This window comes from Budorcas taxicolor, chromosome 18 (genome assembly GCF_023091745.1).
Source record: "Budorcas taxicolor isolate Tak-1 chromosome 18, Takin1.1, whole genome shotgun sequence".
NCBI classification, from domain to species: Eukaryota; Metazoa; Chordata; class Mammalia; order Artiodactyla; family Bovidae; genus Budorcas; species Budorcas taxicolor.
The window spans coordinates 39,038,972-39,058,526 of NC_068927.1; the positions used below are offsets into that span (position 1 = coordinate 39,038,972).

The 19,555-nt window shown below is 39.7% G+C and overlaps 1 pseudogene; it reads right to left on the bottom strand.

Annotated features, from left to right (window-relative positions):
* Positions 1–2,579: 2,579 nt before the first annotated feature.
* Positions 2,580–3,234, bottom strand: LOC128063694 (60S ribosomal protein L7-like; annotated as a pseudogene).
* Between the last annotated feature and the right edge of the window lie 16,321 nt (positions 3,235–19,555).

The following is a 19,555-nucleotide window of genomic DNA, read 5'->3' on the forward strand; positions in this document are numbered from 1 at the left end:
CATATCCCTGAAACTTTACTACATAATGTCAGCTTTGTAGGATTTTTTTTCTCTTTTCCTAAAATAAATTGAAATAACTCAAATGGTCTAAGTATATGGAGCCTGTGTGGACCCTTTGATGCTTTGAATAGCTTTTGTATGGTATTCATTTTCTGGGGAAAGATTTTTAATTATTAATCCCTTTATAAATGGCATTGATGTTACTCCTCATGCTGGTAAAATGCCCAGACATTTTCTTAACTTCAAGGCAGCTAAGAATTGGGGTGTTTGTCTTGACCCCTTTAAGGGACTAAAACTAAAACTAAAGAAAGAACTTGGGGACCAGGTTAAATTGTTTTTCTTGTGTTATATTTGTCAGACACATTTATCCATTATCCAGACTGGACTCGTGGTCAACCACAGAAATAGCTGGCTGCATCACTATCTTACTGTGCTTTCTCACCCTTTCCTTTTTTCCCCGTGATGGGGGATAAGGCAGAACTGACAATGAATAAAGCAGATACATTGCTGCTGCTACTGCTAAGTCACTTCGGCAGTACGACCCCATGGACTGCAGCCTACCAGGCTACATTGCCACAAATATCAGATCTCTTACAAGTCCCAATTTATATTATTCTTTAAGATCTGCAGTAAAACCACTGTTTGGGTCCAGTGCCTACTAATGATGACCATGTCTTCCAATTTTGTCAAAATATACCATTAAATGAATGGAGTGCCTGATAAAATGTAGAAAGGTGAAATGCAGTGAAAGGTTCTCATATGGAGGAATGAACTGGCATCTGATCAGATGCCTGCAAGGGAGCCAATGACCTCTCTCTTTGGGCTTTATTCTCCATGGAGGAATGAAGTTTCCTCTTTCTGAAGGAAAAAGCAGTGCATTTTCTGGTTTTCCTTTCTGTTTCCTTCAGTCATTTTTACTTCAATTTACCAGATATCATTTGAAAGCAATTTCATAAACATTGAAGTGGCTATGAAATTCAATGTTTGTATCTGGCAGGTGGCTTATAAGATCTAAGGAACCACCTGGTTTTGAAGAATTGGGATGATATGTCAAGGTTCAAACAGAGATACAAACCATCTTGAGTGATTAGAACAAAGGATTTATTGTAGGGTTTAGGCCTCACATAATTGTGGGAGCTGATAGACTGGACCTTGTAGGCTCTTACCTCAGCATCCAGTATTAGAATTGAGGTTGTCAGTCAGATCAGCAGTTGGGGAAAAAAGCTTGAAATAGACGAGAGAGAATGAACCAGAAACTCATGAGAACAGCTGAATACATGAGCAGAAACGGGTCAGATGTATATAGGGATTCCATTTCCAATCTCAGAGAGACTGGATGACTGGAAAGAGAAGATGGTGCCCTTCGCGAAGGAACCATGCATGAACCTGGCCAAAGGCTGAAAAGCTGGAGGAGCAGATCCACCAGGAGCTGGAGAAACTGGGGGTCCAAGTGCTGCTGCACAGCACCTGGGTGAGCCAGGGGATCCCTGATAGGGTATTTGAGCTGTCACTGTGCCTGTAGCCAGCCACATGCCCCAAACTTCAGAACATTAAAAAAAAAAAAAAGGCTGTACTTCACTTCTGCCTTCCAAATATTGCACAAAATGTCACTTGTGGGCAGTGCTAATGTGAAACTGTGCAGGGAAGGTATGCTCGAAAGCAACCATAGTTCTTTCTTAGTTAGGTGACATAGCATGGTCACTTGATGACATGACTCAAAAGGGATCATCTCTGAGCACTCAGGTATGTAAAGGGGAACTCACACTCTGTAGAAAGGCACCTTGCAAGGAGACTTATTTCTTGGCAAATTGCAAGGTGTCGCTGTTTAGTGACAGCACTTTGCAACTTTCCAAGTTGCATTTTTCTTTTGTTAGAAACTGTTGATACATTTAATTTACTGATCTTTGTAAACCATGGTACTTTTACATGAAAAATTACTCTCTACAAATGCTAAAGTATCTGATAATCTTGTATTGTAGTATGTATATATTTCAGCCAAAATATTTACACGGGTATTATTGCTTTAATTCAGGCAAACTTTTTGTGATAAAAATTTTGTAAGGTTAAACTCTTGAAATTATCTGTCTCCTTGTAATTCTTTTAGTGTTTTGCCAAATTAAGATGCCTCAATATCAATTTTATACCACTAAAAACATAACTTACATGATTTTTAAAGATCTTCATCAAAATTGTTTGAGATATTTTAAAACATATTTATAGAATCTCAAAGTAAAATCTTGCACATTATTTGTGCTCTCATCATTTAATATGTTTAAACTTCCTTCTTGCTTTTTGGGGGGATAAATTTAATGTGTTTTTACATGCAACTTTTATTTCCAGTGATTGTCATTCACTGAATTCTTCATACTATAGTTGGTTTTTTAAAGTATTCATTTGTTCTCTACTTGGATTAAAATTTTCTAAGTGATTTTGAACAAAATGTAATCAAAATCTAGAGAACTCATTTATTTACAATATTAATACCATTGTAAAGCAAATAGGGTTTTTTTCTTTTTCAGTTTGAAAGCAGTCACTGTTTATGAACTGACCAGGTTATAAAAATAATCATGGTAGATACTTCAGTTCTTCCTTCTAATAAGGCTGTTGATCTGATCTTCCCTGTTGCCAACATCTCCATCTTCTACAAAATGAGTGATCTTTCTCTTTATTCCACCTTGTGGAGAAGGTAATGTGAAAAGCCACAGGAAGTTGTTTGCTCCTTTGAAACGTTTTCCAGCAGTTTCGATCTCATGAATCAGATCCTTTGTGCAGAGGATGCCATATTACTGAGACTGAACAGTCAACATGTTATCTGTCAGGGCAGTTCGCTTCTTGTTGATTTTGTCATAACCATGCTTGTAGACCAGTTCCTTTACTGACTCCAGGTTTGGGTACCCCCATGCAATGTGTGGCTCCACAGTTCTCAGCATGTTAATTGAAGCCTTGTTGAACTTCAAAAAGGTGCCACTGAAAATCTGACAGAGGCAGAGAAGCCGCAACCTTTTCAGACCTTTGGGCTCAGACCACTGATAGCTCTCATCCGGATGACAAAAGCCAATTTGGGTTCTCCAGAGACATAGAAGTTGCTGACTTTTCTTGCCATCCTAGCCTGAATTCAAATCTCGGTTCTGTATATCTGCCTGTATTTCTTGTGATAATGCTTAGCTTTTTCAAGGATAAGCTTCCTCCTTGCCTTTTGAAGCATCTTTGGGGCAAACTTCTGCTCAGATGCTTGACCTCAGGTGCTCTGTGAAATCCTTCTGCTATTTCTGGCACAGCAGAAGCCTCTTTCTTCTCTTCTTCAGCCTCCACGGTTCTAGCCAGGAAAGAGGGGTTGATTTTTAAGGCAGTTCTTCAAAATTTCAAATCTAAAACCCAACTGACAATAATGATGAACAGCAAAGAAAGAAAAATCATACTCATGGTAAAGTTTTTTTAAAAAGTTAATTTTGCATCAGTTTAGTCAAAAAGTCTTTGTACTTCAATTACTGTATTTTGAGTATATTAAATGTAAATTTAACAACTATTTCAACTAAAATCTTATATGAGTGAAATTAAAAATGAGTCATTTGATGTGAATGAAAAGCCATGGTTGGTAGAGTGGTATGCAACTGCACTTTCTATAGCTTTACAGACTTTATCATCATTATTTGGAATAGTGTTCTTTGAATAACCCCTCATGTTGTAAGTAGAATACAGTACTTCATTAGCAGTTTTGTTTTTTGCTTTACTTGTGATCAGTGATACCACTATGATCCCTGCATGGTGGATGGTAAATGTTAACACATACATTGTGAAAGTTATAAGCTCTCATCAGCTTTTTTAAGAAGTAGAAATTCAAACTTTAAGTTGTCCTTAAATATGTATCTTTTGTGGTTTTTAACTTACTGCTGGCTTAAGAGTTTATTGAAGAATAGAAAGTGAAAGTGAAAGTGAAGTCACTCCGTGTCCGACTCTTTGCAACCCCACAGACTGTAGCCTACCAGGCTCTTCTGTCCATGGGATTTTCCAGGCAATGGTACTGGAGTGGATTGCCATTTCCTTCTCCAGAAGAATAGAAAAGTATTGTCAAATACTTAAATAAATAAATATGTAGTTATATGTTCTCACCGTACACTGAAGGAGGAAACTCAATAGTAAAAGCACACAGCCTATTCTTATAGGATCCCTAACAGGACTGCTATGATTTTCCACTTTTTCTGCTGACCTCACTGCCTTTGTACATCTTACAGTCATGGACTATGGCATGTAAGAATCCAGCAAAGACAGTAGTGACAGATACTTCTCTCACCACCACCATAAACCAGAGGAGTTGGATCTTCCTAAGTGTGTATTTTATCAATGAATACCTTGCAAGTTGTCCTTGAAAGAGAGGAATGAATTGCCCCTGGGAAGGGTCTGGGAAAGAGAAATGGACTAAGAGTGGTCATCTTTCAGATGTAGCCATGAGCTAATGTGAGAATTCTATTATTGCACGTGCATTTCATCTGCAAGTAAAAAAAAAAAAATTATGGCAGAAGTTGGAGGTACAAAGTGCAGTTCTACTAGAACCACCTTGGATTTTTTTTTTTTTAATGCAGTTGTGACTAATGATACTTCATTAATAAGACAAAAATCTAAAACAAATTCTAAAACAAATGGGTAACAGTAGCAACCTGGGATTGTCCTGGGCAAATCAGAATATGTGATCACCTAACTTGAAGGCAAAATTTGTTTGTCTATGTGCTTATTTTATTGCTGATTTAGAGAACTTGATGTATTTGGTTGACCAAGAAGTTTGTTCGGGTTTTTCCATTACATTGTATAGAAAAACTTGAATGAACAATTTGGCCAACCCTAGAGATGTCCTCAACTCTAACCTTCCTCGGTTGGTAAAGAGACTGTTCTAAGGAACACTAGGTTGTAGTGAAACCATAAGTAAGTGTTGAAATTGTGTTAGTCTTCTTAGTCATCTTTAGGAGAGTGGATCCCATTTGGTTTGATATTATCAAACTTGAGATTATTCTGAATATTACTTAGTCTAGAAGGCTGCACACAGGTTTTTACACTGACCTAACTGGTAGAGATGCTTATTATTAAATGGAAGTATTTGTTCAGAGTTAGAATAATTTCTAAAATTATAGTTTCTTCAGGAAATTAAAAAAAATATATCAAATCCTCAAAACTCCAGCTGGGGTTTACATTTTTAACAAATCAGCAGGCATTTGAAACAGAGAAATGGCTTTATTCTGCTAGCTTATTTTACTAATTGTTATCCACTCCTAACCCACTCCAATATTCTTGCCTGAAAAATTCCATGGACAGACGAGCCTGTCGGGCTATAGTCCTTGGGGTCCCAAAGAGTCGGACACGACTGAACACACACAGACATATTCACTAAATAGTGCCGGTTCTGTCTAGTGCATCAGTCCAAAATGTGTATCTTTAACCCTGTTAGGCCTCCTGTGAAGAATGGTTCTTCTCTTGCAACTTAAGCCTAACTGATTCCTGCTTACAAGAACAGGTTTCAGGTTAAAACAATCTTGCTTGGCTTTATTTTGAACACTTACATTTCCTTATTGTAGCCTGTCACTGGTTATTCAGAAACTTTCCTTGAGGAGTTTGGAGTAGCTTTTTTTCCACTCTTAAACATCATTGGTTTATGTGTATGAGCTGCTATAAAGCGCAGTGATTGCTTAAAAACACTATAGTTACTTTAAAAAGATGACTTTGATTGTGTGTTTTTTGTTCCCATCACAATAACACTTTGCAGGTGATTATTAAATTAGAGATTTTCTTTGTTTTTCTAACAAAAAAAAAAAACTGCTTTTTTATGTCAGCGCCAATTATGAGTGGTAATTTTTCACATTTTACAAAAGATTTTTCTGTCCTACCTCCACGCCCCTCCCCCAGATAAAGAAGGGCTTTGACATTCTATGACAGGGAGGGTTTTTTGCATACACAGTGCTTTTGACTTTTCTTTTAAAAAAATCTGTTGACTCTATTGAAATGTGACAGGACAATATTTAACCTGAATAGAGGCATGTTGACTCCTCTTATTAAAACTGACAGTTAAGGACGTTTCTCTCTTTATTCCTTCTGATACACGCAGACAAGTCTTCACTGCTAACTAGTATACAAAATCAAAAACAAAAAAATACGGAGCAAAGAGATGACTACCTTATAAACAATATATGAATGACAATTGCAAGTTTAATCTAGCAAAGAAACCTTTTTTTATCCTTTAAGAAAATTAAAGGCCTTTCAAATTAGCTTGATATATGAAGACAGACTGACATCATTAATTTTCAAGTATTCACTCTTCTTCCCTAGCTGCCTTTCTCTCAAAGATAGGCAACATTCCACTAAGCCCTGGACAGGACCACAGCGACACCTATGGAGAGAGGCCAGGGCCTCCATTGAGTCTTGTGTAGAGCTCAAAGCCTTGTGTCTGGTTTCTCAGAATTCCTTTGCTTATTTTGCTGTCACGAAACAAAAATGGTGGCCATGGAGGTTTGTCCCTGAGTTCCCTGCTACCTGATGGTTGGTTTCTCTGTTTCCCAAAAAAAAAGGGGGGCTGAAAATATTAGGATCAAGCTTTCAAGTTCTTTCTGTTTTGTTGAACCAATAAAGAGACTTATTAGCATGAATGAGGCTTTGTGCATGGAGTGGGCCTCTTGGGAAGAGTGCAGTTGGGAACCGGATGCCAGCTTTCAGAAACAGGAGGAAACCGTATGGCGTTTGAATGTCTTTGGGTACTTGCCCACTCTCCTTAACTTCCAGGAGTCAAATTTCTTAAAAGCAACTGTTGTCTTTCTCCTGTGTCATACACTGGATATTTTTGTGATGTAAATAAACTGTCCACTGAGACTCACACTTTTTGTTTATGGGGGGTAGCTGGTAAGAGGGAGGATATTACACAATTAATGGTAAAGTCATTTTTGTTGTAATATAATTGGAGCTGTAGCAAAATCATGAATGGAACTGTTTGCTACAGAGCCAGCAAAGTTACCTCTTATTCTCCTTTTCCTGCTGAGCCTTTTCTCCGCATTTATCACTGGAAAAGGGTCCTTTCAATGATCATCAAGGCTTTCAACATTTTGTTGTGGAGAGTCGGAAAGATAGCAGTCTGTTCCATGGCAGACCTCTATGTTAAGCCTGCAGAAGAATTAGTCTTCTGTGTATTGATACTGATCTGTCCAGTTTAGTCTCTAGAGATACCCTATTTCCATTTCTCTGGTTATGCTAAAAGGGGCCAGGAGAAACCCTTGGTCAAAGCAGCCTGTAGATTGTATTATAGAAGCAATTCTAGTTTTTTTTTCTTTCTTGAGTAGAAGGACCCAGTGGTGCCTGTGGTAACCAAGACTTCCCTTAGATCTTCAGGTCTAAAGCTGTCAAAAAACATTTATAATATGCCTGTGAATTTCTGTTCCTGTCCTTTGTGTTTGTCAAGATTGTGGGAAAGGCTGTCAAGTCTTTCCTGGTGTCTTAGTTGGGGTTATCCCCCAAATAGACCTCAGGGCAAGGATTTAATGCAAGTAGTTCATCTGAAAAATGGTCCTGGGTGTGCTGGAAGGACTGGAGCCGGGAAACGCAGCCATTGAGGGATGTGGTAAAGTCGGTCAGTACTGTGGGGAACTGGGGCTTTGTCCTGTCAGGGGTCATTAGAGGCTATGTAGACCATCCTTCATAATGAGACATTTGAGGGACAAGAAAACTCTTTATCCATAACTACTGTCTCTTGATAGTTGAAGGTCACTCCTGAGCATTAGTTTCTTAGCACTTCAGGTCTCTTTTCTGTCCTGAACCCACCCCCTTGGCTAGAGAGAGCAGGAAGATATGTGTATGGGAACTTTCTGCTGACTATCTCTGAGGTTGGCTTGAGGGGGTACAGGGAAGACACCAGGAGCTTCTGGTGCACATGCTTCATGTGGTTTAGAGAAGTAAGTACAGTTATAACTGTGTGTGTGTGTGTGTGTGTGTGTGTGTGTGTGTGTGTATCTATTGAGGGTGGAGGATTATTAGTTCTTCTTAGACGTAAGATAAAGTATGTATATGTGTGTGATGGTGGATATACCGCTGTGACGCTCAAGTAGAGATATAGGGCTCTTGTTACCTATGGCTCTTGAACAATATATCTGTCATGGGCAGAGGGAAAGAGCTACGCATTCCCTGGTTCTCTGCTTGGTTATTTGAGCTCTAACTGAATGTGAGAAGCAAAAAGAAGAGACACCAAGACTGCTAATAAATCACAAGGGTTATCATGAATGAGATGGAGTGGCGGGCCATGACAAGTTTTATTTTCACTTTATTTTGGCGGCCATTAGCTCTAGAATGGTGCTATCCTGTAGAACTTCTTGCTAGTTTCATGCAGCTATGGAGATATGGCTAGTGTGACTGTATTAGTTATCTAGGGCTTCCAAAGCCAAATACCACAGACAGAGTGGTTTACACAACAGAAATTTATTTTCTCTCAGTTCTGATTGCTGTAAGTCTGAGATCAATGTAGGGTTGATTTCATTCCAAGGCCTCTCTCATTGGCTTTCCAATAGTTGCCTTTTTTCCTCTGTGTTCTTACGGTCTTTCCTTTGTGCACACGCATCCCTTGTATATCTCTCTGTATATTAATTTCCTCTTCTTATAAGGATACCAATTAGATTGAATTGAGACTCACCCTAAAGCCTGCATTTTAACTTAATTGCCTCTTTAAAGATCTCATCTCCAAATGTAGTTACATTCTCAGATTTTAAGGGTTAGGACTTAAATGTATGGATTTAGGGGAGGGGACAGAATTCTGTCCATAATAGTGACTGAAGAGCTGTAATTTCTAACTTTATCTAATTTTAATTAATTTAAATTTAAATTGCTACATGCCCCTGGTGGCTAATATCAGGCAGTGAAGATCTAGAAGATATATTAGCTCTTTTACTATGAATCCAGAAATGTCTGTAGCAATGGGATTTTTTTCCTTGATCATCAAGGGGATGGTACTAATATCCAATCTGTTAGTGGCTTTCTCTTTATCATCTACATTTACTCTCCTCTGTAGCTAATTGATTTGGGTGCCCCAGGCTTAGCTACATCAGGGGCCAATGTCCACTGATGTAGACACTCTTATCTACCCACTCTTCCTTTGAAACAACGGAACACATTTATTTAATGGATGGTGAGAGAAACCCACTTAAGGGGAGAAACTAAATAGTTTAATATTTTCAAAATACTGTCTCCATTATGCTACAGCTAATAGGGCTACTAAAGAGTTAGATGAGCACATAGGACAAGGGTGTGGCAGGGCCAGAGAGGGATGATGTCTGCACGGATGTCCTGTTCTATAACCTGAATCACTCGTGGTTTGAAGGGGTAGCTGGGTTTTGTTCTTTCCACCACTGCCCATCCCCTCTTCTAAGTAGCTCAAATCATGTCCTGACCTGGTTTCTAAGGGCTGCCAGTTTGAGAGAATTAAAAAAGAGAATAAAGGGAGGGGCTTAGGTAGCTCCTCTCTGCTTCTCCGTTCCCTTCTCTTACCTCTGTGCTCCACCCAGTTCTCTGATCCCCCAACCTCAACACCTAGGCACAAACAAGAAAGTAGCAAAAATGGAAAAGGGTGCCTGGCTTCATCAGACCTCCCTATTGCAACCTTGGTCCCTGTCCCACTGGGGACCACAGTCAGCTTCAAACAGCCCCTCCTGGGCTAGGCTGGGTGATGCAGGAGAGCTGTTGGCCTGCAAGCCTGAGCACATATCTCCTTTGCTGCTGCCTGGAGGAAACAACCCTAGTGGCAGGGGCTTGGCAAAGCACAGAGCATTGGAAATCAACCTGGGCCAAAAATGCAGGTCTAGTTTTCTTTTTATATATAAAAGCTTTAAAAAAAATCTTTAAATTTGTTCTTCAAGAAGAAATAAAACTTTATTAGACCCTATGTATTGCTGTAAATTTGATTGACCAGATGTTTGTCAGATTTAATACGTGCTGTTTAAAAAGTTGCTTTCTACATCTTGACTGAGACCCTTTCTGGTGAGGAAGGAGCTGGTTTATAGGAAACAATGAAATCATTTTTTACACCTTACAGATGCTCTAATCCCATTACAGACTGAGGTGTTTAAAATTCTTGGTGTTTTCTTGCTTTATTTTTATGGTATGAGTGATTCTGAAGGAGAAAGCCAAGGCAAGAAAATATTTAAATAAGGCATTGCCCCAAGGGATGGTGGGGCCGGGGCAGAGGTGGAGGGAGGGCTACAAGGAAAGGCTGAAGGTTATTTTTTGTATTTGATTTGCTTTCCAGCCATGGTTACTGGCTACAGCTGAAAGGCCACTGCTAGAACTTTGATCAGTGATGCCAAGCTCTTGGACCACAATCCAAGAAGTTGCTACGTGGAGGAACTGGGGCCAGTTTTTCTCCAATCCTACTGAACAGAATGTGGCTTCCATAATCCCCTAATGTTCTTTCCTGAAAACAGGCCATTAGTCTGTTTCCTAAAACAGTAGTAGATTGAAATGCCTTCAACGACCAGGCAGTTGCCAGAAGTGACCAAAGTGAGCCAGACAGCTCTCTGTGGCAGACAGTGGAGTGGGACTCCAGTCCCACCCAAGAAACAGTCTTCAGCTACAGCATCTTGGTGCCCTGTGGAAATGTGAGACCGGTAAAGTGATGTTTATGAAAAATTCCCAATTTTAGGTGAACAAAATTCCTCTACAGGGCATACTCTGCCTGAGGACAATAGGTTTGCAAGCTTGTTCTGATTAAAATGTGTATAAATAGAACTGCTCGATTTAAGAGATAATTAGTCCCCACTTTTGAGTTGTTAGAACTAGTAAAAGTGTTCTTAAGCTTTGGAAGCTGACACAGGTGTTGTCAGCCTTTAATTTTGCTGCGTAAGGGTATTAAGCAGACACAGTTACTATCACTATCACTAACAAGTTTCATAAAAGAAAGAATATTAATCCCCACCACACACACCCACCCCCCCGAAAAAATGTAGGAAGGAAATCATCTAAAACTTTAAAAATAGCCTTTCAGGTGAATAATTTTATTCCTATGAAAAAAAATCAAATAACCCACTCTTCTAATTTTCTTGTGAATGCTTCATCATAGACCAGTGGTGATTCACAGACCATTGCCAAAACTATCCTACCTGTTAATATTAATATGGATTGTTTTCCTCAACTACTTATACCACTAGGGTGTTATTGAGCTTTATTCAATGACAAATTAGGCCTATAATTATTTCAGTCACATAGAGAACTATGTCATTTTTATTACAAAATAATACAGAATAAAATTACAATTGCCCCACTTCTACTTCTGTGAGATGACCAGTGTAAAATTTCTGATGTACACCTTTCTCATGTATTTTTCTAATTGTATATTTGTTTGGAGTCCTGCTGTCTATGTTGTGTCATAATCTGAGTTTTCACATCAGTAATACACTTTTCTTTACTCACTAATCAGTAACAGTATGTTACTTATTAGGTTTCTTATTATTAGTTGTATTATGTTTTGTGGTGCAATTAATATTGATGATTATATATTCATGTTATTGCTCACTTTGAATTTTCCAAAGAGTACTCAGAATGAAGATCTTTGTCGTATAGAACCTGCCTTCTGAATATCTTACTTTGCTTGTTTTTCCTTTTATACTTCCTGAACCTCTAGTAAACTCTTCACACATAAACACAAGTTCATTTCATCTGTATTCCCAGTCTAAATCATTGTGAACTGTCCAGGGGATCGGCAGTGGAAGATGATTTTGTGGCTAGTTGGAGCTGAGCTCCCCATTGTTGTGTTGTTTAGTCACCGTAAACAACACTGTAAGCTATGTCTGACTCTCTGTGATCAAAGGACTATAGCCCGCCAGGCCCCTCTCCCCATGGGATTTCCCAGGCAAGAATACTGGAGTGGGTTGATATTTCCTTCTCCAGGGGATCTTCCTGACCCAGGGATCGAAGCTGCACCTCCTTCATTGGCAGGCAGGTTCTGTACCGCCGAGTCCCCATGGAAGCCTGTGTTCCTCATAGTGGGCACTATTAGATAATCAGTGTGAAGCAACATTGAGCCACTTTGGTAAAACGAATGACAAGTGCTGGTCTTATCAGTGGAAAGGAGAACAACTGAACCATGTTATCATTTAGCTTTATAACCACGTAGATGTTAGGCAGCTACGTGAGTATCCATGAGTTTGGTAACTGAAACAGTTGGAAATTCAAGAAGATTCAACTGTCCTGCTTAGAAAGAGATGAGAAATGCCAAGCTGTCTTAATATCTGGTTGCATATCCTCTCATATTACTTGAATAGATTCAAAACTGTTTTAAAATATACCCTTTCCAGAGAGATAGAGAATCTCTTTGAGTTATTATAGATCCAGTTTGTACAAAAATGTTGCAAATCTTCCTTGTGAGTCATTCTTATCCAGGTTATTGGAAACAATTTCATTAAGTGTGTCATAGTTTATACCTTCATTTAGAATCTTCTCACCACATGACTCACCTTTACAATTTAGTTCCCCTTAGAAAAAAAATATTCTTTTCTGGAGATTTGGACATAGCCAATCTTCATACTATTGTATTTCATGGTATACTCTGTCTACTATACTTTGAAGTAACTTCTCTGAATGAGAGATGAAAGAAAAGAACTCATGCTTTTGAAAGATGTTTAATTTTGCTGCCTACAAATCAGAACCAAGTGTGAGAGAACTTCTTGATTCATAAAGTCAAGGTTAATTTTGGGAAAATGGTATTGGTGTCCCAGATAGCTTGAAACTGAATTCTGACAATTCAGTTCTGGACCTTATTTAGTTCACTCTGCATTTTTCATAACTCCAGAGAGCAGTACTCCATGGCGCTGTTAACCAAGTAAATATGACATCATCATCCTTGGTTTCTTTGAGTCATTAGCTCTAAGCAGAATGTGAATACTACATGTTTGTTGTCTGTTGTCAAATTAGCATGTAAGCTCCATGAGGGCAGAGATCTTGTTCATATACTAAGAGCTGTAGGTTCAGCAGCTATTGAGCCCTAAGCATATGGGAAGTTCTTACTAGCTAGTGAATGCATGAATAAATGAATGGGCCACCAAAGCTGAGTAATTCACTAGTGTCTTACTCAAGGCCAGCTAATAGTTAATTCTCTTGGCTCATCCACATTTCCCAGAATCAAGACTTTGTTCTCTTACAGGCTAGGTCTATGGCAGGAAAACCAAAGAGCATCTCCTTGCATCCATCTTCAGGACCACTGAAGAAATAAAGCCATACTGTTATACAGAGATAACCCCTCTTTATGTTATGTGTGTAGTCACCTGAAGTTTTTTCAGTGTATAGACACAGTGTTACAGACATCACAGAATCATACAGATATAACTTGTTTATTTTCCGGTGTCATTAGATGGTGCTTTAAAAGCATGATTTTAAACAGCTATATGACATTTTATCACATGAATGTACCAAATTTTGTGTCACCATATAACATCTAACAACTGAAATGGACATTTAGATTACATCTTTTTCTCTTGTAAATAATGTTGTGATAAAAATCTTCAACTTAACTTCTGTTCCTAATACTCTGATGTTTAGGATTAATTCCCAAACACTGAAATTTGTAGTTAAACAGTATGAATATTTTAAAAATTATAATAAATATGACCAAATTGTTACCCAGAGAGGCTGTACCAATTTAGACCCATGTAACCTATGTCTGCAATTGTTTTCCACACTATAGGTTGCCATTTAAAAAGTGAAACCAACAAAACTTTGTCTGTGTGTTAATAGAAAATATTATTTTGCTTTCTACTTCATTGATTATTAGTATTTATTGGTCCTCTACATTTTTCCTTTGGGAATCTTGATGTTGGACTCTTTAATGTTCGTGCCCATTATTCTATGAGTTATGCATCCATTTCCTACATGTTTATTACACAGCTACTGTGTACCAGACCCTGTTGTAGTCACTGGGGGAGCAGAAGTGAAAGAAACAGCAAATGTCTATTGTCATAAGAACTAAATGAAATCATGCCTGTAACACCCTTAATGGGTAGGTTCTGCCTCATGCAAGACCGTAGTAGGTTGTGATCCAGTCATTCTTGGTGTAGCTGTATGTCTCTCTGTGCCAGGAGCATTAGCTACTGTTTTGCAGACAGGATGTTTCTGGAATTTTTCTATATTGAATTGGCTAGGTGGCCCTAGTGGTAAAGCATTTGCCTGCCAACACAGGAGAAGTAGGAGACACAGTTTTGATCCCTGGGTCAGGATGATCCCCTCGAGGAGGTCATAGCAGCCCACCCCAGTATTTTTGCCTGGAGAATCCCATGGACAAAAGAGACTGGCAAGCTACAGTCCATAGTGTTGCAAAAGATTCAGACATGACTAAAGCAACTTAGCGCATACACAGCACAACAATGACTTAGGGAGTTCATGGACATGACTGCGCACCTCGAGTAAATATGTTTCTCTAAAGCAAAACTGAATATAACCGATTCACAAAATGCTAGTGGCCCCTTGGGTGCCACCTGATGAGAGAGGAAGTGTAAAAAAGTCAACGTGAAAAGAGACAGTAGCCTTAAGTGACTGCCTCACATATCTTATATTTGCAAATTTTGCAGAACTGTACAAATCTTTGTGGTGGTCCCTTCCAGTGCTTCACAGTTAATCTTCCTCTGGGTAGGATAGTTACTGAGGGCTTGAATATCATCGCTTAGACTCCATGTTCTGGTGGGATTCTCAAAATACATTTAAAAGTGAAAGTTCAAAATCACCAAGATTTCTTGTTTCTCTTTGCTACACAGAATTTTTGAATCCAGTGTGCACACTGCCATTTTGTAGTTGAGTATATGGCATCAAGGGTGACAAATAAGGCAGCTGCAATCAGAATTACAGGTATCATGGGACTAATTCCATTCCTTGCCCTGATTTCAATGTGTTTCCCATATGATAAGACAGAAGAGGACTGCATTTTGTTTTTAAAAATAGTTCATAGTCCAGCCACAGAAGGCTAGTGTCCAAGTGGATCCCAGGTCTGCCTCTTTCAGCTAGACCTCAGTCCCTCTCAGCTTCTCTGTTTGCAAATGTTTCTGCCAAAGAGGAACTGTGAGAACGGAAAGGAGGAAACTTCTGGGCTTTAAGGGCCTGTTCTTGTAGCTGGAGGGTACAGAGGTTGGGACTGCATGGAGTGGAGAAAGGATATCTGGTTAGGTGTTGAATTTATATCAGAATAAGTGTATCATTTCAATAAAGTACCACTTGGAACAGAATGTCACCAAATCCTTGCCTTTTACCAAGAGCAAACTGGCCACTTGTCATTCTGCAGTTTGATGGCTGTTGAACTACTTAGGTCTGAGCCGGAGGCTGGCGGGCTGTATGCAGAGTGCTGTGTAATTGTGTCGTTTTCTGTGGTCCATCTTTGGAACAAGATCTCATAAAAATCACTTTTCATGGCTAATGAACTGAGGATCTGGGAACGAGATCCAGAGCCAATTCTTGGATTAAATCTTCTGAGCCTCAAACAAGTCTGTTTAGGAATTTGGGGGAGGGGAGAGCCCATGCCCTCTATGAAGTAAGATAAGCTCTGACCTTCCTCACTGAGCCTGGAGACCTGCTTGAAGAGGGTACCAACGACCAATCAAGGAGGATCATGAATATCAAAAGGCTTGTTTGAGCATCAGTAACACATTGAGTGTGGCTTCCCCCTCTGTTTGTTTTCATGTGATTTCTAAGAAGCGCTTTCTCATTTTAAAACATATTTCAAGTAAGAAGTACTTGCATTCACATGCTGATCAGTAACCAAATGGTGGAGGTCTCTAGTGAACAGCAACGGAGGGTGGGGAAGATAGGGTGGGGTTGGGGGGATCAGGAAACCTCTGACACAAAGGAACAAAGTAAAGTGGGAACTGGTGGTCTCTGGTAAAGGTGGGTGGTCTATTGAGAAGGGCATTTCAAGGCGGATTCCATCCCATGATGCACACGAGTAGATAAATAAATATGTATCTGCTTTCCCTTTATTCCACACTAAAGATGATGACTGCAGGTGTTTTAGGCCCCCTGAGGAGGAAGACAGAGAGCTTGAGCCCAGGTATAACTGCATTAAAAATATTTCCAATAGGTCCCAACTAGATCTCCTTGCCTCTGGTCTGGTTTTCTTTCTGGTATTGCAAATTTCCTTTCCCTCCTTTTATTTTTCTGCTGGCCTGTGGTGCTTGCACTCATTTCCAATGAAGGACATGAACATTCTCTCATATGGCAAGGTGAAAATAATTTTATTTTCATCACTTCCCTCACCTCCCCCCACCCCAAGCTTGTGATGGATTTACTTGAAAAAAAATAATGACGGGGCTTCACAAACTGGCCTGACAGTTGTGATGTGGAGAGCGAGCCGGCTGAGTAGGGACGGTGAGGCATCTCTGTACCTATTATGGCAAAAATCGATAATGCTTTCTGTAAATTGCTCCTCCCAAAGGAGCCGAACAAATGCAGGAGACAGGGGAGGCCATCATTCTGTGTGAAGGCTCCGCACACTTGGACCAGTGCAATTATGAGCAGGAGGGCGGTTTGGTCTGCGTGTGTGAGTGTGTTCAGAGGAAGAATTCTTGGGGTGGGGGGAACTTATTCATCATAAAAATTTAATTGCTTCTTCTCTCGGAAAGGTGCATCCTTCTATCTCTCCTTTAAGTGTGGGAAAGACCGGAGTTACCCCTTTGGAAGTGGCAGTGGATGGGTTAAGAGAGTAGCCAGCCTATTTGATTGTTGATTTCCTGGCTGAGGACTTATTGTTCTGATGCCTTTCTGGAAACTCTCTTGTAAGGACTTTGGGAATTCCACACTGAATCTATGGCAGTAAACTATCTTGTATCTGTGGGCTGTTTTAAAATTTCCTTCACTTTACAAATCTCTATCTTAGTGATCTTTGAAAAGACAATATATCACCAAATTTCTATTTTTTCTGTAAGATTATGACTCCTGGCCTTTCCACCCCACCCTACTCCTGGATTGCGGAAGGCTTGGAGTCATTTCCATAATGATAGCTCTTGTGGGTCACTGTTATAATAACTTTATTTCCTGTCAGGGGGAACCTAAAAATTAATTAGACATGCCATGAGGCAGTGATATTAAAAATAACAAAAGATGTCATAAAATAATTTTTCAACTGATGTGTTTGGCTTGGGGAAGTGGTGCACCTAGAATGCAAGGATTTCTGTTTAAATAACTCACATTGAGAGGAAACATGCTCTGTTGGAAAGATCACTAAATTCAGAGCCCAGAGGTCCTAGGTATAAAGAACAGCTATGCTACTTACTAATTTGACCCATAGCATTCCAGCCCTGTGTCTTCAGCTGTAAAATGGGGAAGGTGACACCTACTTGTGCTCTGTCACACACTGAAAAAGTTGTGTGAAAATCCATTGCTAACATTAAAGTCATGAGGATGTACATTATTATTAGCTTGAGGACAATAAGCAAGCTTAGGCCTGGGTGTACTTGAATGAAAAGGCCAAGTGGGTCTGTCCACAGTTATACGGTGCCAGTGTACTTGATCTCATTTGGTTTTGGATCCTATTTGTTAAAGTCAGCTTCCTACAAAAGATGAGACGATAAAACACCTAGGTTTTAACCCACGGTGGAGTTGACAATGTACATGAGGGGAGAATAAAACTGTGGAGATTTGAGTCATTGGAATTTTATCTGACAAAAGATCTGATGAGACTACATGTCCATGGCATCCATTTTAAGTGAAGCAGGTAAACTGGGGGTTGACACTCTATCCTTAAGTAAGAAGTAGCTGTACTTCTGGCAGAAAGAGAGACTGCAGAGAAACAAAAGGCACTGATTGAAGGCAAAGAAAGATTCTGAAAAAGAGAGACTTGAATTTTATTTGAGGAGGTGAGACTGGCAGAGTTTTCTATGGTTTTGTCAAATTGTTTTGTTTAAATTAGTGATAAGAGGACTAAGAAGCTGGTGTGTGAGAGGAGGCCGTGGATGTCCTCTAGTAAGATGGTAAGCAGGAAAGGGCAGATGGTGAGACAAGGAGGGGGAAGGAAGCTATGCAGTCTAAAATTTTAGAAATAAGGGAAGTAGACACATTGGAAACATCCAAAATAATCACTAGCATCATGAACCAAGGAAATAACCTAATAATGGCTGGAAACATATTCCAGTTGATGGAGCAGTTGGGAATAGAAAGTCAGCACATGTGTTGAAATGAGTTAGGCAGACACCTTCATGCAATAACGAGTTTGAATGCACAGGAAGAGGACAGTGTCATCCAGAGGGTACTTGAATGGATGGACACTTGCGAACATGATATGAGAAACAGAGTCACAAACACCCTGGAAGAAAGTGAAGCTTATGAAATCTCAGGTTGGTAGAACTCAAGATCTAGCCCATAGCTAGGACGTGAGCTGAGAGCTAGGCGCCACCTAACCCGTCACAGCATAGCTGTGAAGACATATCCTTTCAAAGGACACATTGTCTGATGTCTGCCCCCTGCTGGAAGCAGCTGCCTTGACTCTCAAAGGTAAGGGGGAGAGAGAAGAAAAAAAATTTTTTTTGACCTATTAAAAGTCAATAATGCCAGGATCCTAATGGATCCAAGTGCATCTGAATAGCATATTAAAATGACCAAAATTGTCTTTTAAAACCTACTGATGTGGGTCACCCAAGCAGCATGCTCCCAGCTGTTAATAATTAATACTGGTAATCCTGGGGAGGAATCACTGTGATAATTGTAGCCCACGAGCACGTGTCTGGCAGCCCAGTGTGCTGAGGGTCGGAAAAGGGCAGCGGGGGAAGGAATCATACATCAAGGGGTGCCAGCGGCCAGGTATCAGTGGTCTGCTTCCTTTGGCTGTACTTATTCTTCTGATGGGAAAGCCTTCTAAACAAGGCTGTGAATTGGTTTTCATGCTCGCATTGACAGATTGGGAAAGCAGTTTGTTCTACCAAATTTAACAATGATATATCATTATCACAACTTTGGGGGAAATCTATAAAATCAATAAGTTTGTAGCCTGAACAGGATTTGTATCGCTTGCTTGCTGTGCTGGTGTCAAAGCGTGAGCATATGGATTGAGTCACAGCCTGAGATCAATGGAATTTGTGGACAGTGAGCTCAATAACAAGCCCTTCTGAAAAGAAATAGATGTAAAAAGCAAATTTACTAGAGTATAAAAAAAAAAAAAAAAACTAATATCTTTTCCGCGCCTGGCTGTAAAGTGCTGTTTGGCTGCCTTTGGCTGTGGGTACTTTGAAAGCTGTCTAGGGTATGTGCTTGCAATGCTGAATGCTCCTGTGCTAGCCTCATGCATTGCATGTACAGTTGGGTGCTTCTGTTTGCAGGGTTTGTGCTAGGAAACTCGCCAAGAATAGGAGGAGGGGGAAAAATAGCCCTTTATATTGTAAACTGAATAAAGAATAAAAACAGTCAGTGTGTCTGCTGCTGGGGAAAGACCATGGTGGCTTTATTTACTTTGTGCTGGTAGGACTTGCTAATGGAGAAAAATAAAAAGGCATAATTAAATAGTTTAATGAATTCGCAGCTCTTTTGTTTGAGTGGGACGGGAATGCATGTTCCAGAGAGGCCTCACAAAGAGCTTGGC